General features: G+C 42.5%; 1 long non-coding RNA gene across 1 annotated transcript; it reads left to right on the top strand.

Annotated features, from left to right (window-relative positions):
* Nucleotides 1–24,256: 24,256 nt before the first annotated feature.
* LOC123147797 (uncharacterized) lies at nucleotides 24,257–25,033 on the top strand. The gene is made up of 2 exons (XR_006473448.1): nucleotides 24,257–24,497; nucleotides 24,719–25,033. It is a non-coding gene; the product is annotated as an uncharacterized lncRNA (long non-coding RNA).
* Nucleotides 25,034–27,689: the final 2,656 nt, after the last annotated feature.

Genomic DNA, 27,689 nt, shown 5'->3' with positions numbered 1-27,689 from the left:
TGCCCGAGATTCGATCGTCGGTATCCCGATACCTTGTTCAATCTCGTTACTGGCAAGTCTCTTTTACTCGTTTCGTAACACATCATCCCGTGATCAACTCCTTGATCACATTGTGCACATTATGATGATGTCCTACCGAGTGGGCCCAGAGATACCTCTCCGTCACACGGAGTGACAAATCCCAGTCTCGATTCGTGCCAACCCAACAGACACTTTCGGAGATACCTGTAGTGTACCTTTATAGCCACCCAGTTAAGTTGTGACGTTTGGCACACCCAAAGTATTCCTACGGTATCCGGGAGTTGCACAATCTCATGGTCTAAGGAAATGATACTTGACATTAGAAAAGCTTTAGCATACGAACTACACGATCTTTGTGCTGGGCTTAGGATTGGGTCTTGTCCATCACATCATTCTCCTAATGATGTGATCCCATTATCAACGACATCCAATGTCCATGGTCAGGAAACCGTAACCATCTATTGATCAACGAGCTAGTCAACTAGAGGCTTACTAGGGACATGGTGTTGTCTATGTATCCACACATGTATCTGAGTTTCCTATCAATACAATTCTAGCATGGATAATAAACGATTATCATGAACAAGGAAATATAATAATAATCAATTTATTATTGCCTCTAGGGAATATTTCCAACAGTCTCCCACTTGCACTAGAGTCAATAATCATTTCACATCGTCATGTGATTAACACTCACAGGTCACATTGCCATGTGACCAACATCCAAAGAGTTTACTAGTGTCACTAAACTAGTTCACATCATTATGTGATTAAGACTCAATGAGTTCTGGGTTTGATCATGTTTTGCTTGTGAGAGAGGTTTTAGTCAACGGGTCTGCAACATTCAGATCCGTATGTACTTCGCAAATCTCTAGGTCATATTATAAATGCTGCTTTCACGCTCCACTTGGAGCTATTCCAAATGGTTGCTCCACTATACGTATCCGGTTTGCTACTCAAAGTCATTCGGATACGTGTTAAAGCTTGCATCGATGTAACCCTTTACGCCGAACTCTTTATCACCTCCATAATCGAGACACATGTCCTTATTACTCCAAGGACAATTTTGACCGCTATCTAGTGATCCACTCCTGGATCACCTTTGTACCCTCTTGCCAGACATGTGGCAAGGCACACATCAGGTGCGGTACTCAGCATGGCATACCGTATAGAGCCTATGACAAAAGCATAGGGGACGACATTCGTCCTTTCTCTTTCTTCTGTCGTGGTCGAGCTTTAAGTCTTAACTTCATACCTTACAACTCAGGCAAGAACTCCTTCTTTGACTGATCCATCTTGAACACCTTTAAGATCATGTCAAGGTATGTGCTCATTTGAAACTACCGTTAAGCGTTTTGATCTATCCTTATAGATCTTGATGCTCAATGTTCAAGTAGCTTAATCCAGGCTTTCCATTGAAAAACACTTTCCAAATAACCCTATATGCTTTCCAGAAATTCTACATCATTTCTGATCCACAATATGTCAACAACATATACTCATCAAAAATTCTATAGTGCTCCCACTCACTTCTTTGGAAATACAAGTTTCTCATAAACTTTGTACAAACCCAAAATCTTTGATCATCTCATCCAAGCGTACATTCCAACTCCGAGATGCTTACTCCAGTCCTTAGAAGGATTGCTGGAGCTTTGCATACTTATTAGCATCTTTCAGGATTTACAAAACCTTCCGGTTGTATCACATACAACCTTTCCTCAAGAAAATCGTCGAGGAAACAATGTTTTGACATCCTATCTGCAAGATTTCATAAATAATGCAGTAATCGCTAATATAATTCCAACAGACTCTTAGCATCGTTACGAGTGAGAAAGTCTCATCATAGTCAACTCCTTGAACTTGTCGTAAAAAATCTTAACGACAAGTCGAGCTTTCTTAATGGTGATACTTACCATCATTGTCCATCTTCCTTTTAAAAATCCATCTGTACTCCACAGTCTTACGACCATCGAGCTGTTCTGCCAAAGTCTACACTTTATTTTCATACATGGATCCTCTCTCGGATTTTATGGCCTCGAGCCATTTATCGGAATCCGGGCCCACCATCGCTTCTCCATAGCTCGTAGGTTCATTGTTGTCTAGCAACATGTCTTCCAAGACAGGATTACGTACCACTCTGAAGTAGTATGCATCCTTGTCGTCCTACGAGGTTTGGGAGTGACTTGATCCGAAGTCTCATGATAAATATCATAAGCTTCCACTTCAATGGGTGTGGGTGCCACAGGAACAACTTCATGTGCCCTGCCACACACTAGTTGAAGAGACGGTTCAATAACCTCATCAAGTCTCCACCATCCTCCCACTCAATTCTTTCGAGAGAAACTTTTCCTCGAGAAAGGACCCGATTCTAGAAACAATCCCTTATTGCTTTTGGATCTAAGACAGGAGGTATACCCAACTGTTTTGGGTGTCCTATGAAGATGCATTTATCCGCTTTGGGTTCGAGCTTATCAGCGTGAAACTTTTTCACATAAGCGTCGCAGCCCCAAACTTTTAAGAAATGACAGCTTAGGTTTCTCTAAACCATAGTTCATACGGTGTCATCTCATTGGAATTACGTGGTGCCCTATTTAAAGTGAATGCGGTTGTCTCTAATGCCTAACCCATAAACTATCGTGGTAATTCGATAAGAGACATCATGGTATGCATCATATCCAATAGGGTGCAGTTATGATGTTCGGACACACCATCACACTATGGTGTTCCAGGCTGTATTAGTTGTGAAACAATTTCCACAATGTCTTAATTCTGTGCCAAACTCGTAATTCAGATATTCATCTCTATGATCATATCATAGATATTTTATCCTCTTGTCACGACGATCTTTCAACTTCACCCTGAAATTACTTGAACCTTTCAATAATTCAGACTCGTGATTCATCAAGTAAATATACTCAACATCTACTCAAATCATCTGTGAAGTAAGAACATAACGATATCCACTACATGCCTCAGCACTCATTGGACTGCACACATCAAAATGTATTACTTCCAACAAGTTGCTTTCTAGTTCCATTTTACTGAAAACGAGGCTTTCAGTCATCTTGCCCATGTGGTATGGTTTGCATGTCTCAAGTGATTCAAAATCAAGTGAGTCCAAATGGTCCATTTGCATGGAGTTTCTTCATGCATATACACCAATAGACATGGTTCGCATGTCTCAAACTTTTCAAAACGAGTGAGCCCAAAGATCCATCAACATGGAGCTTCTTCATGCGTTTTATACCGATATGACTTGCGTGGCAGTGCCACAAGTAGGTGGTACTATCATTACTATCTTATATCTTTTGGCATGAACATGTGTATCACTACGATCGAGATTCAATAAACCATTCATTTTAGGTGCAAGATCATTGAAGGTATTATTCAAATAAACAGAGTAACCATTACTCTCCTTAAATGAATAACCGTATTGCGATAGACATAATCCAATCATGTCTATGCTCAACTCAAACACCAATCTCGATGGTAGAGGGAGCGTGCGATGCTTGATCACATCAAGCTTGGAAAAACTTCCAACACATATTGCCAGCTCACCTTTAGCTAGTCTCTGTTTACTCCGCAGCCTTTTATTTCGAGTTTACTAACATTTAGCAACCGAACCGGTATCTAATACCATGGCGCTACTAGGAGTACTAGTAAAGTACACATTAACACAATGTATATCCAATATACTTCTATCGACCTTGCCAGCCTTCTCATCTACCAAGTATCTAGGGTAATTCTGCTCCAGTGGCTGTTCCCCTTATTACAGAAGCACTTAGTCTCGGGTTTGGGTTCAACCTTGGGTTTTTTCACTAGAGCAGCAGCTGATTTGCCGTTTCATGAAGTATCCCTTTTGCCCTTGCCCTTCTTGAAACTAGTGGTTTCACCAACCATCAACAATTGATGCTCCTTCTTGATTTCTACTTTTGTGGTGTCAAACATCGCGAATATCTCAAGGATCATCATATATGTCCCTAATATATTATAGTTCATCATGAAGCCCTGGCAGCTTGGTGGTAATGACTTCGGAGAAACATCACTATCTCATCTGGAAGATCAACTCCCACTCGATTCAAATGATTGTTGTACTCAGACAATCTGAGCACAAGCTCAACAATTGAGCTTTTCTCCCTTAGTTTGCGGGCTAAGAAAATCATCGGAGGTCTTATACCTCTTGACGTGGGAACGAGCCTGAAATCCCAATTTCATCCCTCGAAACATCTCATATGTTTCGCGACGTTTCAAAACCGTCTTCGGTGCCTCAACTCTAAACCGTTTAACTGAACTATCACGTAGTTATCAAAATGTGTATGTCAGATGTTCGCAACATCCATAGACGACGTTCGAGGTTCAGCACACTGAGCGGTGCATTAAGGACATAAGCCTTCTATGAAGCAATGAGGACAATCCTCAGTTTACGGACCTAGTCCGCATAATTACTACTATCAACTTTCAACTAAATTTTCTCTAGGAACATATCTAAACAGTAGAACTGAAGCGCGTGCTACGACATAATTTGCGAAGACCTTTTGACTATGTTCAGGATAATTAAGTTCATCTTATGAACTCCCACCCACTCAGATAGACATCCCTCTTGTCATCTAAGTGATTACATGATCTGAGTCAACTAGGCCGTGTCCGATCATCACGTGAGACGGACTAGTCAACATCGGTGAACATCTTCATGTTGGTCGTATCTTCTATACGACTCATGCTCGACCTTTCGGTCTTCCGTGTTCCGAGGCCATGTATGTACATGCTAGGCTGACATGCACTAGGCTGACATGTTCAACTAGTGCATGTCAGCCTAGCATGTACAGACATGGCCTCGGAACACAGAAGACCGAAAGGTCGAGCATGAGTCGTATAGAAGATACGATCAACATGAAGATGTTCACCGATGTTGACTAGTCCGTCTCACATGATGATCGGACACGGCCTGGTTAACTCGGATCATGTTATACTTAGATTACTGGAGGGATGTCTATCTAAGTGGGAGTTCATTGAATAATTTGATTAGATGAACTTAATTATCATGAACTTAGTCTAAAATGTTTACAATATGTCTTGTAGATCAAATGGCCAACGTAGTCCTCAACTTCAACGCGTTCCTAGAGAAAACCAAGCTGAAAGATGATGGCAGCAACTATACGGACTGGGTCCGGAACCTGAGGATCATCCTCATAGCTGCCAAGAAAGATTATGTCCTACAAGCACCGCTAGGTGACCCACCCGTCCCATAGAACCAAGACGTTATGAACGCTTGGCAGACATGTGCTGATGATTACTCCCTCGTTTAGTGCGGCATGCTTTACAGCTTAGAACCGGGGCTCCAACAACGTTTTGAGAGACACGGGGCATATGAGATGTTCGAAGAGCTGAAAATGGTTTTCCAAGCTCATGCCCGGGTCGAGAGATATGAAGTCTCTGACAAGTTCTTCAGCTGTAAGATGGAGGAAAATAGTTCTGTCAGTGAGCACATACTCATAATGTCTGGGTTACATAACCGCTTGACTCAGCTGGGAGTTAATCTCCCGGATGACGCGGTCATTGACAGAATCCTCCAGTCGCTTCCACCAAGCTACAAGAGCTTTGTGATGAACTTCAATATGCAGGGGATGGAAAAGACCATTCCTGAGGTATTTGCAATGCTGAAATCAGCAGAGGTAGAAGTCAAAAAGGAACATCAAGTGTTAATGGTGAATAAAACCACTAAGTTCAAGAAAGGCAAGGGTAAGAAGAACTTCAAGAAGGACGGCAAGGGAGTTGCTGCGCCCGGTAAGCAAGCTACCGGGAAGAAGCCAAAGAATGGACCCAAGCCTGAGACTGAGTGCTTTTATTGCAAGGGAAGTGGTCACTGGAAGTGGAACTGCCCCAAATACTTAGCGGACAAGAAGGCCGGCAAAACAAAAGGTATATGTGATATACATGTAATTGATGTGTACCTTACCAGTACTCGTAGTAGCTCCTGGGTATTTGATACCAGTGCAGTTGCTCACATTTGTAACTCAAAATAGGAGCTGCGGAATAAGCGGAGAGTGGCTAAGGACGAGGTGACGATGCGCGTCGGGAATGGTTCCAAGGTCAATGTGATCGCCGTCGGCACGCTACCTCTACATTTACCTTCGGGATTAGTTTTAAACCTTAATAATTGTTATTTAGTGCCAGCTTTGAGCATGAACATTGTATCAGGATCTCGTTTAATTCGAGATGGCTACTCATTTAAATCCGAGAATAATGGTTGTTCTATTTATATGAGAGGTATGTTTTATGGTCATGCTCCGATGGTGAATGGTTTATTCTTAATGAATCTCGAGCGTAATGCTACACATGTTCATAGTGTGAGTACCAAAAGATGTAAGATTGATAATGATAGTCCCACATACTTGTGGCACTGCCGCCTTGGTCACATAGGTGTCAAAGGCATGAAGAAGCTCCATGCTGATGGACTTTTAGAGTCTCTTGATTACGAATCATTTGACACGTGCGAACCATGCCTCATGGGTAAAATGACCAAGACTCCGTTCTCAGGAACAATGGAGCGAGCAACCAACTTATTGGAAATCATACATACTGATGTGTGCGGTCCAATGAGTGTTGAGGCTCGCGGTGGCTATCGTTATGTTCTCACCGTCACGGATGACTTGAGTAAATATGGGTATGTCTACTTAATGAAACACAAGTCTGAGACCATTGAAAAGTTCAAGGAATTTCAGAGTGAGGTTGAGAATCAAGGTGACAGGAAAATCAAGTTTCTGCGATCAGATCGTGGAGGAGAATACTTGAGTCACGAGTTTGGCACACACTTAAGAAAATGTGGAATAGTTTCACAACTCACGCCGCCTGGAACACCTTAGCGTAATGGTGTGTCCGAACGTCGTAATCGCACTCTGTTAGATATGGTGCGATCTATGATGTCTCTTACCGATTTACCGCTATCTTTTTGGGGCTATGCTTTAGAGACTGCAGCATTCACCTTAAATAGGGCTCCGTCGAAATCCGTTGAGATGACACCGTATGAATTATGGTTTGGGAAGAAACCTAAGCTGTCGTTTCTAAAAGTTTGGGGATGCGATGCTTATGTCAAGAAACTTCAACCTGAAAAGCTCGAACCCAAATCGAAAAAATGCGTCTTCATAGGATACCCTAAAGAAACTATTGGGTATACCTTTTACCTCAGATCCGAAGGCAAGATCTTTGTTGCCAAGAATGGATCCTTTCTAGAGAAGGAGTTTCTCTCGAAAGAAGTAAGTGGGAGGAAAGTAGAACTTGATGAAGTATTACCTCTTGAACCGGAAAATGGCGCAACTCAAGAAAATGTTTCTGATCAAGATACTTCTGATCAAGCTCCTACTGAAATTCGAAGGTCCACAAGGACACGTTCCGCACCAGAGTGGTACAGCAACCCTGTCTTGGAAATCATGTTGTTAGACAACGGTGAACCTTCGAACTATGAAGAAGCGATGGCGGGCCCGGATTCCGACAAATGGCTGGAAGCCATGAAATCCGAGATAGGATCCATGTATGAAAACGAAGTATGGACTTTGACTGACTTGCCTGTTGAGCGGCGAGCCATAGAAAATAAGTGGATCTTTAAGAAGACAGACGCGGATGGTAATGTGACCATCTATAAAGCTCGGCTTGTCGCTAAGGGTTATCGACAAGTTCAAGGGGTTGACTACGATGAGACTTTCTCACCGGTAGCGAAGCTAAAGTCCGTCCGAATCATGTTAGCAATTGCCGCATTCTACGATTATGTGATATGGCAAATGGACGTCAAAACGGCATTCCTTAATGGTTTCCTTAAGGAAGAATTGTATATGAAGCAGCCGGAAGGTTTTGTCGATCCTAAGAATGCTGACAAGGTGTGCAAGCTCCAACGCTTGATTTATGGGTTGGTGCAAGCATCTCGGAGTTGGAACATTCGCTTTGATGAGATGATCAAAGCGTTTGGGTTTACGCAGACTTATGGAGAAGCCTGCGTTTACAAGAAAGTGAGTGGGAGCTCTGTAGCATTTCTCATATTATATGTAGATGACATACTTTTGATGGGAAATGATATAGAACTCTTGGACAGCATTAAGGCCTACTTGAATAAGAGTCTTTCAATGAAGGACCTTGGAGAAGCTGCTTATATATTAGGCATCAAGATCTATAGAGACAAATCGAGACGCCTCATAGGTCTTTCACAAAGCACATACCTTGATAAGATATTGAAGAAGTTCAATATGAATCAGTCTAAGAAGGGGTTCTTGCCTGTGTTGCAAGGTGTGAAATTGAGCTCAGCTCAATGTCCGACCACGGCAGAAGATATAGAAGAGATGAGTGGCATCCCCTATGCCTCAGCCATAGGTTCTATTATGTATGCCATGTTGTGTACCAGACCTGATGTAAACCTTGCCGTAAGTTTGGTAGGAAGGTACCAAAGTAATCCCGGCAAGGAACACTGGACAGCGGTCAAGAATATCCTGAAGTACCTGAAAAGGACTAAGGAAATGTTTCTTGTCTATGGAGGTGACGAAGAGCTCGTCGTAAAGGGTTACGTCGACGCTAGCTTCGACACAGATCTGGATGACTCCAAGTCACAAACCGGATACGTGTATATTTTGAATGGTGGGGCAGTAAGCTGGTGCAGTTGCAAGCAGAGCGTCGTGGCGGGATCTACATGTGAAGCGGAGTACATGGCAGCCTCGGAGGCAGCGCATGAAGCAATTTGGGTGAAGGAGTTCATCACCGACCTAGGAGTCATACCCAATGCGTCGGGGCCAATCAAACTCTTCTGTGACAACACTGGAGCTATTGCACTTGCCAAGGAGCCCAGGTTTCACAAGAAGACAAGGCACATCAAGCGTCGCTTCAACTCCATTCGTGAAAATGTTCAAGATGGAGACATAGATATTTGTAAAGTACATACGGACCTGAATATAGCAGATCCGTTGACTAAACCTCTCCCTAGAGCAAAACATGATCAACACCAGAATTCCATGGGTGTTCGATTCATCACAATGTAACTAGATTATTGACTCTAGTGCAAGTGGGAGACTGTTGGAAATATGCCCTAGAGGCAATAATAAAAGCATTATTATTATATTTCCTTGTTCATGATAATTGTCTTTATTCATGCTATAATTGTGTTATCCGGAAATCGTAATACATGTGTGAATAATAGACACCAACATGTCCCTAGTAAGCCTTTAGTTGACTAGCTCGTTGATCAACAGATAGTCATGGTTTCCTGACTATGGACATTGGATGTCATTGATAACGAGATCACATCATTAGGAGAATGATGTGATGGACAAGACCCAATCCTAAACATAGCATAAGATCGTATAGTTCGTTTGCTAGAGTTTTTCCAATGTCAAGTATCCTTTCCTTAGACCATGAGATCGTGTAACTCCCGGATACCATAGGAGTTCTTTGGGTGTACCAAACGTCACAACGTAACTGGGTGACTATAAAGGTATACTACGGGTATCTCCGAAAGTGTCTGTTGGGTTGACACGGATCAAGACTGGGATTTGTCACTCCGTATGACGGAGAGGTATCACTGGGCCCACTCTGTAATGCATCATCATAATGAGATCAAAGTGACCAAGTGTCTGGTCACGGGATCATGCATTACGGTACGAGTAAAGTGACTTGCCGGTAACGAGATTGAACGAGGTATTGGGATACCGACGATCGGATCTCGGGCAAGTAACATACCGATTGACGAAGGGAATTGTATGCGGGGTTGCTTGAATCCTCGACATCATGGTTCATCCGATGAGATCATCGAGGAGCATGTGGGAGCCAACATGGGTATCCAGATCCCGCTGTTGGTTATTGGCCGGAGAGTCGTCTCGGTCATGTCTACATGTCTCCCGAACCCGTAGGGTCTACACACTTAAGGTTCGGTGACGCTAGGGTTGTAGGGATATGTATATGCAGTAACCCAAATGTTGTTCGGAGTCCCGGATGAGATCCCGGACGTCACGAGGAGTTCCGGAATGGTCCGGAGGTAAAGAATTATATATAGGAAGTGCTATTTCAGGCATCGGGACAAGTTTCGGGGTCACCGGTATTGTACCGGGACCACCGAAAGGGTCCCGGGGGTCCACCGGGTGGGGCCACCTGCCCCGGGGGGCCACATGGGCTGTAGGGGGTGCGCCTTGGCCTATATGGGCCAAGGGCACCAGCCCCAAGAGGCCCATGCGCCTAGGATTCAAGGAAGGGAAGAGTCCCAAAGGGGGAAGGCACCTCCTAGGTGCCTTGGGGAGGAGGGATTCCTCCCTTGGCCGCACCCCCCCTAGAAGATTGGATCTCCTAGGGCCGGCGCCCCCCCTGGACTCCCTATATATAGTGGGGAAAGGAGGGCCTCTCACAACACGCCTTTGGTGCCTCTCTCTCCCTCTCCAACACATCCTCCTCCTCCATAGTGCTTAGCGAAGCCCTGCCGGAGTACTGCAGCTCCATCACCACCACGCCATCGTGCTGCTGCTGGAGCCATCTCCCTTAACCTCTCCTTCCCCCTTGCTGGATCAAGAAGAAGGAGATGTTACACTGACCGTACGTGTGTTGAACGCGGAGGTGCCGTCCGTTCGGCGCTAGGATCTCCGGTGATTTGGATCACGTCGAGTACGACTTCCTCATCCCCGTTCTTTGAATGCTTCCGCGCGTGATCTACAAAGGTATGTAGATGCAATCCAATCACTCGTTGCTAGATGAACTCATAGATGGATCTTGGTGAAACCGTAGGAAAATTTTTGTTTTCTGCAATGTTCCCCAACACTCATCGGATGAACCACGATGTCAAGGACTTAATCAATCCCGTATACAATTCCCTTTGTCTAGCGGTACGATACTTGCCCGAGATTCGATCGTCGATATCCGGATACCTTGTTCAATCTCATAACCGGCAAGTCTCTTTTACTCGTTCCGTAACACATCATCCCGTGATCAACTCCTTGATCACATTGTGCACATTATGATGATGTCCTACCGAGTGGGCCCAGAGATACCTCTCCATCACACGGAGTGACAAATCCCAGTCTCGATTCGTGCCAACCCAACAGACACTTTCGAAGATACTTGTAGTGTACCTTTATAGCCACCCAGTTACGTTGTGACGTTTGGCACACCCAAAGTATTCCTACGGTATCCGGGAGTTGCACAATCTCATGGTCTAAGGAAATGATACTTGACATTAGAAAAGCTTTAGCATACGAACTACACGATCTTTGTGCTAGGCTTAGGATTGGGTCTTGTCCATCACATCATTCTCCTAATGATGTGATCCTGTTATCAACGACATCCAATGTCCATGGTCAGGAAACCGTAACCATCTATTGATCAACGAGCTAGTCAACTAGAGGCTTACTAGGGACATGGTATTGTCTATGTATCCACACATGTATCTGAGTTTCCTATCAATACAATTCTAGCATGGATAATAAACGATTATCATGAACAAGGAAATATAATAATAATCAATTTATTATTGCCTCTAGGGCATATTTCCAACAGAGATACCTCTCCAACAATCGGAGTGAGAAATCCTAATCTCGAAATACGCCAACCCAACAAGTACCTTCAGAGACACCTGTAGAGCACCTTTATAATCACCCAGTTATGTTGTGACGTTTGGTGGCACCCAAAGTGTTCCTTCGGTAAACGGGAGTTGCATAATCTCATAGTCACAGGAACATGTATAAGTCATGAAGAAAGCAATAGCAACAAACTAAACGATCAAGTGCTAAGCTAACAGAATGGGTCAAGTCAATCACATCATTCTCCTAATGATGTGATCCCGTTAATCAAATGACAGCTCATGTCTATGGTTAGGAAACATAACCATCTTTGATCAACGAGCTAGTCAAGTAGAGGCATACTAGTGACACTCGGTTTGTCTATGTATTCACACATGTATTGTGTTTCCGGTTAATACAATTCTAGCATGAATAATAAACATTTATCATGATATAAGGAAATAAATAATAACTTTATTATTGCCTCTAGGGCATATTTCCTTCAGTATTTGGCGGATAAGAAGGATGGCAAGGTGAACAAAGGTATATGTGATATACATGTTATTGATATGTACCTTACTAATGCTCGCAGTAGCACCGGAGTATTTGATACTGGTTCTGTTGCTAATATTTGCAACTCAAAACAGGGGCTACGGATTAAGCGAAGATTGGCTAAGGACGAGGTGGCGATGCGCGTGGGAAATGGTTCCAAAGTCGATGTGATCGCAGTCGACACTTTACCTCTACATCTACCTTCGGGATTAGTTTTAGACCTGAATAATTGTTATTTGGTGCCAGCGTTGAGCATGAACATTATATCTGGATCTTGTTTGATGCAAGACGGTTATTCATTTAAATCAGAGAATAATGGTTGTTCTATTTATATGAGTAACATCTTTTATGGTCATGCACCCTTGAAGAGTGGTCTATTTCTATTGAATCTCGATAGTAGTAATATACATATTCATAATATTAAAGCCAAAAGATGCAGAGTTGATAATGATAGTGCAACTTATTTGTGGCACTGCCGTTTAGGTCATATCGGTATAAAGCGCATGAAGAAACTCCATACTGATGGAATTTTGGAACCACTTGATTATGAATCACTTGGTACTTACGAACCATGCCTCATGGGCAAGATGACTAAAACACCGTTCTCCGGTACTATGGAGCGAGCAACAGATTTGTTGGAAATCATACATACAGATGTATGTGGTCCGATGAATATTGAGGCTCGTGGTGGATATCGTTATTTCCTCACCTTCACAGATGATTTGAGCAGATATGGGTATATCTACTTAATGAAACATAAGTCTGAAACATTTGAAAAGTTCAAAGAATTTCAGAGTGAAGTTGAAAATCATCGTAACAAGAAAATAAAGTTTCTATGATCTGATTATGGAGGGGAATATTTGAGTTACGAGTTTATTCTTCATTTGAAACAATGTGGAATAGTTTCGCAACTCACGCCACCCGGAACACCACAGCGTAATGGTGTGTCCGAACGTCATAATCGTACTTTACTTGATATGGTGCGATCTATGATGTCTCTTACTGATTTACCGCTATCGTTTTGGGGTTATGCTTTAGAGACGGCTGGATTCACGTTAAATAGGACACCATCAAAATCCGTTGAGACGACGCCTTATGAACTATGGTTTGGCAAGAAACCAAAGTTGCCGTTTCTTAAAGTTTGGGGCTGCGATGCTTAAAAAAGCTTCAACCTAATAAGCTTGAACCCAAATCAGAAAAATGTGTCTTTATAGGATACCCAAAAGAGACAGTTGGGTACGCCTTCTATCACAGATCCGAAGGAAAGACTTTTGTTGCTAAATTCGAAATCTTTCTAGAGAAGGAGTTTCTCTCGAAAGAAATGAGTGGGAGGAAAGTAGAACTTGATGAGGTAACTGTACCTGCTCCCTTATTGGAGAGTAGTTCATCACAGAAACCGGTTTCTGCGACACATACACCAATTAGTGAGGAAGTTAATGATGATGATTATGAAACTTCAGATCAAGTTGTTATTGAACCTCGTAGGTCAACCAGAGTAAGATCCGCACCAGAGTGGTACGGTAATCCTGTTCTAGAAGTTATGTTGCTAGACCATGACGAACCTATGAACTTTGAAGAAGCGATGGTGAGACCAGATTCCGCAAAATGGCTTGAGTCCATGAAATCTGAGATGGGATCCATGTATGAGAACAAAGTGTGGACTTTGGTTGACTTGCCCGTTGATCGGCAAGTGCTACGTCTTGAGCTTGCGTTGGTTTTCCCCGAAGAGGAAGGGATGATGCAGCAGAGTAGCGTAAGTATTTCCCTCAGTTTTTAAGAACCAAGGTATCAATCCAGTAGGAGGCCACGCTCAAGTCTCTCGTACCTGCACAAAGCGATAGCTACTCACAACCAATGCGATTAGGGGTTGTCAATCCCTTCACGGTCACTTATGAGAGTGAGATCTGATAGATATAATATTTTTGGTATTTTTGGTATAAAGATGCAAAGTAAAAAGTAAAAACAAAGTAAAAAAGCAAAGCAAGATTAAAGTGATGGAGATTGATATGATGAGAATAGACCCGGGGGCCATAGGTTTCACTAGTGGCTTCTCTCAAGAGCATAAGTATTCTACGGTGGGTGAACAAATTACTGTTGAGCAATTGACAGAATTTAGCATAGTTATGAGAATATCTAGGCATGATCATGTATATAGGCATCACGTCCGTGACAAGTTGATTGAAACGATTCTGCATCTACTACTATTACTCCACTCATCGACCGCTATCCAGCATGCATCTAGAGTATTAAGTTAAAAACAGAGTAACCCCTTGACATGATGTAGAGAGATAAATTCATGCAATATGAAATAAACCACATCTTGTTATCCTCGATGGCAACGATACAATACGTGCCTTGCTGCCCCTTGTGTCACTGGGTAAGGACAACGCAAGATCGAACCCAAAGTTAAGCACTTCTCCCATGGCAAGAACTACCAATCTAGTTGGCCAAACCAAACGAATAATTCGAAGAGACTTGCAAAGATAACCAATCATACATAAAAGAATTCAGAGAAGATTCAAATATTATCCATAGATAGACTTGATCATAAACCCACAATTCATCGATCTCAACAAACACACCGCAAAAAGAAGATTACATCGAATAGATCTCCACAAGAGAGGGGGAGAACTTTGTATTGAGATTCAAAGAGAGAGAGAAGAAGTCATCTAGCTACTAACTATGGACCCGAAGGTTTGAGGTAAACTACTCACACTTCATCGAAGGGGCTAGGATGATGTAGAAGCCCTCCGTGACGATGACCCTCTTCCGGCGGAGCTCCGGAACAGGCCCCAAGATGGGATCTCGTGGATACAGAAAGTTGTGGCGGTGGAATTAGGTTTTTGGCTCCTGTTCTGATCGTTTGGGGGTACGTGTGTATATATAGGAGGAAGGAGTACGTCGATGGAGCACCAAGGGGCCCACGAGGCAGGGGGCGTGCCCTAGGTGGGGGGGCCACCCTCGTGACCTCCTCTTTGACCCCCTGGAGTAGGGTCCAAGTCTCCTGGATCACATTCGGTGAGAAAATCACGTTCCCGAAGATTTTATTCCGTTTGGACTCCGTTTGCTATTCTGTTTCTCCGAAACACTGAAATAGGCAAAAAAACAACAATTCTAGGCTGGGCTTCCGGTTAATAGGTTAGTCCTAAAAATAATATAAAAGTGGAAAATAAAGCCCAATATAGTCCAAAACAATAGATAATATAGCATGGAGCAATCAAAAATTATAGATACGTTGGAGACGTATCAGGCATCCCCAAGCTTAATTCATGCTTGTCCTCGAGTAGGTAAATGATAAAAAGAGAATTTTTGATGCGGAGTGCTACTTGGCATAATTTCAATGCAAATCTTAATTGTGGTATGGATATTCAGATTAGAAAGATTCAAGACAAAAGTTTATATTGACATAAAAATAATAATACTTCAAGCATACTAACAAAGCAATTATGTCTTCTCAAAATAACATGGCCAAAGAAAGTTATCCCTACAAAATCATATAGTCTGGCTATGCTCCATATTCACCACACAAAGTATTTAAATCATGCACAACCCCGATGACAAGCCAAGCAATTGTTTCATACTCTAACTTTTTCAAAACTTTTTCAATCTTCACGCAATACATGAGCGTGAGCCATGGATATAGCACTATAGGTGGAATAGAATGGTGGTTGTGGAGAAGACAAAAAGGAGGGGAAAATAGTCTCACATCAACTAGGCGTATCAACCGGCTATGGAGATGCCCATCAATAGATATCAATGTGAGTGAGTAGGGATTGCCATGCAACAGATGCACTAGAGCTATAAATGTATGAAAGCTCAACAAAAGAAACTAAGTGGGTGTGCATCCAACTTGCTTGCTCACGAAGACCTAGGGCAATTTTGAGGAAGCCCATCATTGGAATATACAAGCCAAGTTCTATAATGTAAAATTCCCACTAGTATATGAAAGTGACAACATATGAGACTCTCTATATGAAGAACATGGTGCTACTTTGAAGCACAATATATGAGACTTGCTATATCATGCTGCTATTTTGAAGCACAAGTGTGGAAAAAAAGATAGTAGCATTGTCCCTTTTTATTTATTTTCTCCCTTTTTTGGGGCCTTCTTTTTTTGGCCTTTCTATTTTTTATTGGGACAATGCTTTATTGAATGATGATCATCACACTTTTATTTATTTACAACTCAATGATTACAACTCGATTCTAAAACAAAGTATGACTCTATATGGATGCCTCCGGCGGTGTACCGGGATATGCAATGAATCAAGAGTGACAAGTATGAAGAATTTATGAACGGTGGCTTTGCCACAAATACTATGTCAACTACATGATCATGCTAAGCAATATGACAATGATGAATGTGTCATGATGAACTAGATGGTGGGAAGTTGCATGGCAATATATCTCAGAATGGCTATGGAAATGCCATAATAGGTAGGTATGGTGGCTGTTTTGAGGAAGGTATATGATAGGTGTATGATACCGGTGAAAGGTGCGCGGTATTAGAGAGGCTAGCAAAGGTGGAAGGGTGAGAGTGCATATAATCCATGGACTCAACATTAGTCATAAAGAACTCATATACTTATTGCAAAAATCTAGAAGTTATCAAAGCAAAGTATTACGCGCATGCTCCTAGTGGGATAGATTGGTAGGAAAAGACCATCACTCGTCCCCGACCGCCACTCATAAGGAAGACAATCAATAAATAAATCATGCTCCGACATCATCACATAACGGTTCACCATATGTGCATGCTACGGGAATCACAAACTTTAACACAAATATTCTTTAAATTCACAACTACTCAACTAGCATGACTTTAATATTATCACCTCCATATCTCAAAACAATTATCATGCTTCAGTCTTTTCTTAGTATTCAACACACTCAAAATAAAGTTCCACAAATCTTGAATATCAAGCATATTATTATTACGCAAATTACCATACTCTCAAAATAATTTAAGTGAAGCATGAGAGATCAATAATTTCTTTAAAACAAATTCACCACCGTGCTCTAAAAGATCTAAGTGAAGCACATAGAGCAAAACTACTTAGCTCAAAAGATATAAGTGAAGCACATAGAGCAAAACTACTTAGCTTAAAAGATATAAGTGAAGCACATAGAGCAAAACTACTTAGCTTAAAAGATATAAGTGAAGCACATAGAGCAAAACTTCTTGGCAACATATCTCGTGAATCCGAGCTTATTGTGTATCCGTGTATCCCCTTTCTTTTCATCCCCACAATCTTAATCGTACGAATTATCAGAGTTTGTGGTAATTTTACACTAACACGCCCACCCTCCGACTAAAACCAACAACTTAATTTTGCAATAATACCCCAACTTCTGTATGCATCGTGTGCCGCCGCCGCCGCCGAACTGCAGGTACCTTTGATTTCGATCGACTTGATCCTGACGTGCATCGGCACCCACCCGGCCGCCCCCATGCAGGTAGCATCCCAATCCTTTACGTGCTCCTCTACTCCCATGTCAACACGAACCAGACAAGCACCAAAAAGTGCCCCATGCTTGTACTCCGATCTGATCTATCTCATGTATAACTGAAATATTCTGCTGCTGCGGCGACTAGAGACGGACAAGTAGCAAGCACCCCTTGCAATCAGAGACACGTGGGGGATTCAGTATAACTGACACTTTGAGGTAAAACAACCTACGAATTCAGTCCTTGTGTATACAGAGTGTATTTTGAAAGGCTAATTCTGTAGCTACATGTGCAGAAGTATGGATCCAATCAATAACATTCAAATGCATATGAGCCTGGGGGGATTTAGTACGCCCAAAAAGAACACAGACATACGTCTCTTTGTAAGTTCAGTTTGCACTAACAACTGAAACTATGCATGCATTTGCAAAAAAAATACTGAACGCATGAAGTTACTTATTTGGGTTTATTCTTGACATTGCAGTCTTCTTCTTTTACACCTGAATGTGATGAGCATTTGAAGCCTAAAGTGGGTATGACATTTGAAGGACTCGAGGCCGTGGAGAAGTTCTACAAGGCATATGCACATCAATCAGGTTTTGGCGTTCGTATCAGACAACAGAAAAAGATTGAGAATAAGGTGGTCCGAACTAAGCGTTTCATGTGTAATAGAGAAGGATTCAAGTCAAAAGATATTAAGGAGATTAATGACCCCTTGAGGAAAAGACGTAAGCAGACAAACACGCGATGCGGTTGTGATGCCCATATATTTGTTAGACTTTGTGGGGAGAACACCTACAAGATAGACTCATCGATTGAGCATCATGTTCATGGTCTTGTATCACCAGATAAGTGTCATTTGATCAGATCCAATCGTAGAGTTAGTGAGAGGGCAAAGAATACTTTATACACATGTCATAAGGCAAGCATTGGAACCTCCTAGGCATACAGGCTCCTGCAAGTTAGCGAGGGTGGAATTCCAAATGCTGGGTGCACAAAGAGGGACTTGCAAAATTACTATCGTGGACTCAGGTATAAAATTAGAGACGCAGATGCTCAAATGTTTGTGGCCCAATTAGCTAGAAAGCAGGAAGTGAATTCAGCATTTCTCTATGATTTTGAGGTGAATGATGAGGGGAACCTGGTGCGTGTGTTCTGGGCAGATGCCACAAGTAGGAAGAACTATAGTCACTTTGGTGATGTCATATCCTTCGATTCTACATACACCACTAATCAGTACAACATGATATTTGCACCATTTACAGGGGTTAATCATCACTTACAAAGTGTCTTTTTTGGTGCTGCATTCTTATCAAATGAGAAGGATGAGTCATACATTTGGTTATTTCAGACCTTCCTAAAAGCAATGGGAGGGGTAGCACCTAGACTCATCATAACTGATGAAGCTGCTAGCATCAAGAATGGTATTGACAAAGTACTTCCAGCCACTATGCATAGGTTATGCATGTGGCATATAATGGAAAAGGTGCCTGAAAAAGTTGGACCTTTGATTAGAGAAGATTCTGAATTTTGGCCGAGGTTGAACTCATGTGTTTGGGGTTCAGAAACTGCAAGTGAGTTTGAATCACAATGGAATTCCATCATTACGGATTTTGGGTTGGAGGATAATGAGTGGTTAGCTAAGAGGTTTACCATTAGAGATACATGAATACCAGCCTACTTTATGGATATATCTCTCGCGGGCTTGCTCCGAACCACTTCAAGGTCAGAAAGTGCAAATTCTTTTTTCAACCGTTTCATTCACCGTAGGCTTGCTTTTGTTGAGTTCTGGCTTAGGTTCGACACAGCTTTAGAATGCCAACGTGAGAAAGAATTAATGGCAGACAATAGAAGCATGCATACCACCCCACAACTATTTACGCCATGGACAATGGAGAAACAAGGTAGTGAGGTATTCACATATGAGGTATTCGAGCAATTTCAGCTACAAGTTATTGCAGCTAGAGATCATTGTTGTGTTCAGGGTATTACACAAGGTGCAGGGTTAAAAATGGTGACCCTGAGAGGTCGATCTGGTAAGGTAAGGGAGGTCTACTATGACACTACAACCATGATAGCAAATTGTCCGTGCAAGTTATTTGAGTCAATCGGTATTCCATGTCGACATATTATCCAAGTGTTGAGGATTGAGAACCAAAATGAGCTTCCCAACTACTACATTATGAAAAGATGGCAGAAACGATGCAAGAGGTAAAAAAATGCATGTCAATCAATTTCTTATTGTAATTCTAAAATCATAGGACTAACAACATCTTTTTTCCTTTGCAGGGAGAATGTTTATGATGGACAGGGGAACCTACTAGAAGAAAAGCCCACGGATTCACTAGATGCAGCCACGAGAAAGAAGATTTCGACTGTACGTGATAAGATGGAAGAGCTTATTCAAAAGGCAAAGCACTCAGATGAAGGCATGGATTTCTTAACATCAAGTGTGTTGAGCATTGAGGTGCCTTTAGACCAAATGGTCCCTGCAGCCACACAGAACACTAGGCAAGAGGAATATGAGGCTTTTATTGGTTGTAATATTCCTACGGAAGTTCATATACATCCACCGACTGATGTTCGTACCGTGGGGAGATGCAAAAGAATAAAGAGTGGAAAGGAGATCAAGGGGGGTGATAGGAAAAGGAAGGACAAAGAAGCGAAGGTAAAGGTTGCACGCTTGTGCAAGACATGCAATCAAATGGTGTTTCATGATAGTCGCAATTGTCCAAGCAAAACTATTCAAGGGAAAAGGAGCTTGATTGCGGAAGATGTGCAACCAAATGGCGCTTCCTGATACGAAAATTTGTCCAAGAAAATAATGATTTAATCTATGTTATATGATTTGCACTTTGATATACTGCAGTCATATAATGGATGAGAATTCGTGTTATATCCAATTAAAGTATAGTTGATTTCTGACAAGTTTTGATGCTTGTCAAATTGTTACAGAATATTGAACATATGTATCCACATAATGTCTTTCTAACAAGTATGGAAGCATGATGACATTTCTGGTTTCTATGTAACTTGAGAGGCTGTGTAGTGGCAGTACATGCATGTTTATTGCCCCTTCATATCTGTTAGATGGTTAAATATGAAGCTGAAGTTCAGGATTTTAAATGTTGACTATGCTTGCTGTCGCACCAATACTTTTCCTCAGACTAGCATCGTACATGGACAAACTATGCAGTTTTGTCAATTTATTTGATCAGCCAAGTAGGGCAAATGTTCAAGAAACTTTTCATAGTGTCGCGTCGCTTATATGTCTGATCTCAAAAGACATCGCAAGCCACTTCTCGTAGTTCAGAAGCTTTACTAAACAGTATTTGCTTCGACCACGTAATTCAGAAAGTTTCAACACATAACGGATCTAGTCACTTCATTTTGTAGATGTTCAGGGGAACCTTTCATACTGACTTTTTGCTTATGGCATTGATCTCAAAATCGGACAATGCTGTTGCAGACCACTTGCTTTAAGTCAAAAGGTTACTGATCAATACATGTTTTGACGACATGGACTCACCTATTTTTTTCAATGCATAACTGAACTAGTCACATAATTTTTTCACAGTAGCAGAGAAAGCTTATTTTTTTCCCAAATGCCAAGCAAACTGACAGGAATTTCAATTATGACTATGAGAGCAAGAATTGCACTAGTACAATCTGTTACAGCCTACAGCTTCAGGATATAAGCAAACTGACATGCTATAGGATACAAGCACTGCACTAGTACATCTTCGGCATGCCTACATCTCTACAGGCTACAGGCTATAAGCAAAGCAATTAAGCATCACACTAATACGTCTGCTACAGTCAACAAACAGCTTCCTACAGACGTCATGCTACAACATCGGGACTGTCGTGGTTGTAGGAGGCTATCCAGGGGGTGTTGGCGTCGCATTTGAGACGAGTCGTCACCGTCGTGGAACCATCAATTCGCCATGGCCTCGTCGTTGAGACGGCCGCCGGATCTCCGTTGCTGTCGCTGGTCGCCGTTGTCGTCGCTTCTTGGTTGCCGTCCCCAAAGACTTCATGGGAGCCGTCCAGCCCAAGGTTTGCTATTGTACGAGGCCTTCGGGTTGGGATTTAGGTTTTGGAGCGAAGGCGTGCGAGATTTGACCGGAGAGGATCAGAGGATTTGGGGCAGCACGAAACTGACTTGGGGACCTCGGTTGAGGATCGTGGAGGACGGACTTTGGGGGGTTTGGTGCAAAATAAATGATTGTTAGGTCCGAAAGTAGGCGGCTAATTGTAAATGTTTGTGTTGCTGCATGGGAGACGCATGATTTAATGTTAATGGCTGAGATCACAGGGATACATGGATACACAATAAGCCCGGATTCACGAGATATTATGCCAAACTTCTTAGCTCAAAAGATATAAGTGAATCACATAAAGTATTCTATCAAATTTTAATTCATGTATGGCTCTCTCAAAAGATGTGTACATTAAGGATGATTGTGGAATACTAAGACACAAAGACACAAATGATACAAGACGCTCCAAGCAAAACACATATCATGTGTTAGAATTAATGGGCTAGGCCCATAGCAATTTCTGAAATCTCAAAGCCCATGTGTAAAATGGCAAGTGGTGGTGCTAAGTTTAGTCCCACCTTAAAAGTTGAAGAAGAGTTGGACCTCTTTATATAGTGGGTTCTCTCCACCACTCTAAGTGGTATGTGAGAAGAGAAAGGGAAAACCACGCGCGCGCTCGCTCGCCTCGCCTCGCCTGGGCTGGGCGGGGCGTACATGCGACATGCGCGTGAATGGTCCGCCGAAATCCGGTCCGTCTCCTTTGCCATTTTATTTTTTATGTCTTGGCAGACAAGTTTTGATTACAGCTACCGGCTGCGGCCAGAGACACACCGAAAAACACCTAAGGTTTTGCCTCATCTCACAACTTGCGCCGCCATCGTAGTCTACTCCATCCCAAACGCCGGCGTGCATCGGCGCGTGGGAGAGCAGGTCTCCGAAACCGTTCATCTTTGCGATCCTGCACCGGGAGAGGACGAATTAGGTTTTTGGGAAGCGTTGTGCGCGACTGCTCAAATTCGTCATCACGAGTCGTCTTCCGTCCAAGTGGACGGTGCTACTCATCGTCGTATTCATCGCCGTCAGCAGCAGATCGTCGCCAACATCGTCATCAACATTGTCGCACCCATAATAGCTAACGATCAGTACGTCCAACATTCTTTGTTCATGTCTGTTTCTACAGCTATTGTTACGTGCTTGCTGCTGTTATGCATGTCTTGCTGTTCTTCTAGTTTGCTAGATTATTGCATGCTGGTATCTCTTCTAGTCATGAATTATTTACTGGAATTAATCATGAACTTGCCTAATATTCCAACATCATGTTGGTGAATAAAAATATAGCTCCAAGTAAATTACCGATGGAAGTGGACGAAAGAGGGGATGCCTTCCGGGGCATCCCAAGTTTTGACTTTTTGGTGTCCTTGGATTATCTTGGGGGTGCCATGGGCATCCCCAAGCTTAGGCTCTTACAACTCCTTGTTCCATGATCCATCAAAAGAATTCACCCAAAACTTGAAAACTTCACAACACAAAACTCAAAATAGAAAACTCGTGAGCTCCGTTAGCGAAAGAAAACAAAAGACCACTTCAAGATACTGTAATGAACTCATTCTTTATTTATATTGGTGTTAAACCTACTGTATTCCAACTTCTTTATGGATTAAAATTTTTTACTAGAGAGGGTCGTTTTGATGCTCGGGCTCAGCTGCACCCGAAATCTGAGCCACTAGCAGGTGCATCGGGATGGATGAAAGAGTGTCAGACGCGTCAGGGTTGGAGCGGCGAAAAATGAGTTTATGCTCGATATACGGCTTTGCACAGTGCGTACAGGTGGGCCACTTTCGTAGCTGGCGGTGTTCGTCCGTGAGTGTTGGGTCCTGAGCCGTGGCCCACACCATAAGCCCAAGTAGCCCAGCTCGATGGTCGAAGCAGAGCCGTCCTATCTACTGGGTGTGTGGGCTTCGCAAGGGAGAGAAAAAAGTAGTTAGACCGAGAAGTGGGTGATGCTGAATGCAGATTTTGTGAGCTTATGCACCCGGGCCTCACTATCCTAACACTCCAATGTTGCTTTGAGATCTGTGCTACACAACTACCTTATTACATGGAATTTTCTCTTTTTTGTTCCTCTTATATAAAACATGTCTTGAACTTCAAACTTTGCAGTACAACATAACTTTGTAACTAGAATGTGAGATAAAACTTTCAGATTTTTTTGTCCGACATAAATATGAAAAATAAGATTTTTTAATCAAATAAATCTCATTTTGTATATTTATGTTGGACCAAAAAATCTGTAAGTTTTATCCCACATTCTACATAGAAAGCTTTGTTGTGCTGCAAAGTTGAAGTACAAAATACATGTTTTATATGAGAGAAACAAAAAAGAAAAAATTATTTGCACGAATCGTGATGCAGGAATGAGTGGTTGGATAAGGAGTACCCGGGTGCATAGGCTCTAAAACATGTTTTCGGGGTGATGCTCGCGAGCATGGCGGCGGCGGCTACGGCCCCTTCCGGCGGAGCTGCGATGGAAGCCGGCGGGCTCGAGTTCTTGCTAGATCGAGTAGACCGGTCAGTTTTTTCACACCATTAGCTCGTCTGAAGATCTGCTTCCGTGGATCGCCGTCATCCCGTCGCCACCGCTTATTCCAGCGTCGGTTTCAGGTTCCTGCTTAGGGAAGAATTCACGGACAGCTTGGAGCACCCATATCATGTGCCACTGGCGTTGCTGTCGTCACGTGAGGAGGCGCCTGCTTTGCCGGCGGATTCCAATTTAGGGCTCCGGCTGTGCGCAACGGGTAGGGGGCTGCAGCACTGGGCGGTCTGCAGGCGAGTGCTGCTGGAGGAAAGATGCCTCGCTGACCCAGTCTGCGCAATCCACTGGGAAGGTGAATCCCGAAGCCCCTGATGGACGAATAGGTAATCCAGTCAATTTTTGTTTGTTCGAATCCTGTTGTGCGTGGCCATCCTATGCTGGAAATCCTCAGAGTTAGTTCGTATAGTCGATTTTATGATTGGTCCCATGTGTTTGGCTGGTTTGTGCCGTCAGTTCCGCGTGCTCAAATATGGGTGTTAGGTGATTTTTTTTTCAGAATTTTGGAAAACTGTTGATAGTTGATAGAACTTTCTGGGTAATTCAGGTTGAGCTTCGGTAGTGCACCACCAGACCAGACGCCGTGTGCCTCGCGGATGAGTGCGGTTGAACAATCTATCCACAAATTTTCAGAAGAACCTACGAAAAGAGTGGTGAAACCAGATCTTGGGTTGAGTTTTTACTCGTTGGGTGACGCTTATGACTTACAATTTGTATTCTTTGGTGTGTTGTCTGATCTGTGCTGGACGCTTATCCATCCATGTATTAAGTGTTTATTGTTTTAAACATTTGTAATGATCCCAGGTTGGGATATATATCTAGTTAGTAGTGACCTGAATAAAAACAGAGACTTAAGCTTTCAGGTGAACTGGTTGTGTATTTTGCTTGGGCGCTGTGGTATGTGAGTTTTGTTGGCGATTTTGCAGCTGGTGAACTGGTTTATGTATTTTGCTGGCCTGCGTGTGGTTGGCCACGCGGAGTGGGAGAACATGTGGTGCATCTAGTTAGTAAGCCTACGGTCTCGGTTAGTGTGATGTAATTCAAAATTGGAACAGCTAGCTGCTCCGGTTCGAACAGGCTTGTTGGTTGCAGAGCGGTTGTGCGTGTCCATGGCTCCGGTGGCTATTGTTGGCGAAGCAAGTGACATGACTACGACCACGCAATGAAAGGTCAACGCCGCAGAAGGGGCACTGGATCATGGGAAGAAGTGCATCATTTGGCACTGGGGTGGAGGAAGACGAGCACGCAAACATGGTGGGTTTGAGTACGAGCAGTCGGCGGCTAGAGGAGGTGGGGCGAGGGGACGAGTGGACATGGTTTGTTGATAGGCTTGAGCGAGATGGGTAAGATAAGTATAAGTGGCAGTTGTGCATGTCCGTCAGGCCATGCAGATGGCTCAGGACAGCGCATGAAAAAAGGAGGCCCATGCGAGGCGGTCTGTTCCGGCCGAGCGGTGAGGTCTGCACCTAATAAATAAGGCGATGGCCCACTTCTTTTTCTATATCACGTACGCTATGAATACCGGGTGGAATACTACTTACAGCGGGAATCCACATGTGACTGGATGGCCATGATATCAGGTGCATCTGAGCTCGGGCTCAGAAACGAATTTTCGATTTTACTAGCCATAGATTCATCAAAATAAGCAAACAACACACGAAAAACAGAATCTGTCAAAAACAGAACAGCCTGTAGTAATATGTAGCTAGCGCAAGATATGGAACCCCAAAAATTCTAAAATAAATTGCTGGACGTGAGGAATTTATCTATTAATCATCTTCAAAAAGAATTAACTAAATAGCATTCTTCAAATAAAAATGACAGCAGTTCTCGTGAGCGCTAAAGTTTCTGTTTTTTACAGCAAGTTCAACAAGACTTTCCCCAAGACTTCCCAACGGTTCTACTTGGCACAAACACTAATTAAACACAAAAAACACAACCAAAATAGAGGCTAAATAATTTATTTATTACTAAACAGGAGCAAAAAGCAAGGAATAAAAATAAAATTGGGTTGCCTCCCAACAAGCGCTATCGTTTAACGCCCCTAGCTAGGCACAAAAGCGAGGATAGATCTAAGTATTGCCATCTTTCATAGGCAATTCTTCGATGAGGCATCTATTTCCCTTAGGAATTTCTTTATTTCTAGTGATTATCAAACTTTTAGGCACAAGATCAAAAAATTCATTTGTAGCAATTGGTTCCTTAATGATAGCAAAAAGATTAGGATGAATACTTATAGATTTAAGATCCGCAGTTTCCTTACTAGATGATTCACCCTTATTTTTAGGAACATACATAAGCTTGGCAATTTTAGTAGGAGGACTTGGAGTATTCTTTACGGAAGAAAAAGCGGTTCCCAAGTTTGTAATGATACCCTGAAGTTTATCAATTCTAGTAGAATCTAAGTTTATCTTCTCATTAACTATGGGTTCCTTTTCCTTAATATTTTTCAGAGTCATTCCTACCTTAGATCCATATTGAGTAATTTGATTGTGGATCTTTTTATCTAGATTTTCAATTGATTCAATAGTAGCAACTTTATTTTCAATAATTTCAAGTCTTTGCATAACATGCTCCAAAGTTAACGTGGTTCCATTAACCAAAAGAGGTGGTGAGCCAAATAAATTTAGCATAACATTATAAGAATCAAAAGTATGGCTACCCAAGAAGTTCCCTCCGGTAATGGTATCGAGGATATATCTATACCAAGGATTAACACCTACATAAAAATTGCGGAGAAGAACTAAGGTAGATTGCTTCCTGGTAGATCTATTTTGAGCATTGCAAATTCTATACCAAGCATCTTTTAGATTTTCTCCCTCCCTTTGTTTAAAATTTAGAACTTCACTCTCGGGAGTCAACGGGGAAGATATGAGACTTGCCATGATGACGAGCAAACAAACTAGCACGCGAGAAAACAAGAGGCAAATAGAGAGGGGGGATAGAGAGAGAGAGAGGGCGAATAAAACGGTAAGGATGAAGTGGGGAAGAGGAAAACGAGAGGCAAATGACAAATAATGTAATGTGAAAGATAGGGATTGTGATGGGTACTTGGTATGTTGACTTTTTGTGTAGACTCCCTGGCAACAGCACCAGAAATCCTTCTTGCTACGTCTTGGGCTTGCGTTGGTTTCCCCCGAAGAGGAAGGAATGATGCAGCAGAGTAGCGTAAGTATTTCCCTCAGTTTTTGAGAATCAAGGTATCAATCCAGTAGGAGGCCACGCTCAAGTCCCTCGTACCTGCACAAAGCGATAGCTACTCGCAACCAACGCGATTAGGGGTTGTCAATCCATTCACGGTCACTTACGAGAGTGAGATCTGATAGATATAATATTTTTGGTATTTTTGGTATAAAGATGCAAAGTAAAAAGTAAAAACAAAGTAAAAAAGCAAAGCAAGATTAAAGTGATGGAGATTGATATGATGAGAATAGACCCGGGGGCCATAGGTTTCACTAGTGGCTTCTCTCAAGAGCATAAGTATTCTACGGTGGGTGAACAAATTACTGTTGAGCAAT

Source organism: Triticum aestivum, chromosome 7A, assembly GCF_018294505.1.
Source record: "Triticum aestivum cultivar Chinese Spring chromosome 7A, IWGSC CS RefSeq v2.1, whole genome shotgun sequence".
In the NCBI taxonomy this organism is placed as follows: domain Eukaryota; kingdom Viridiplantae; phylum Streptophyta; class Magnoliopsida; order Poales; family Poaceae; genus Triticum; species Triticum aestivum.
Note: the sequence above shows the minus strand (reverse complement) of the source record. Positions and strands in the feature narration are given on the sequence as shown.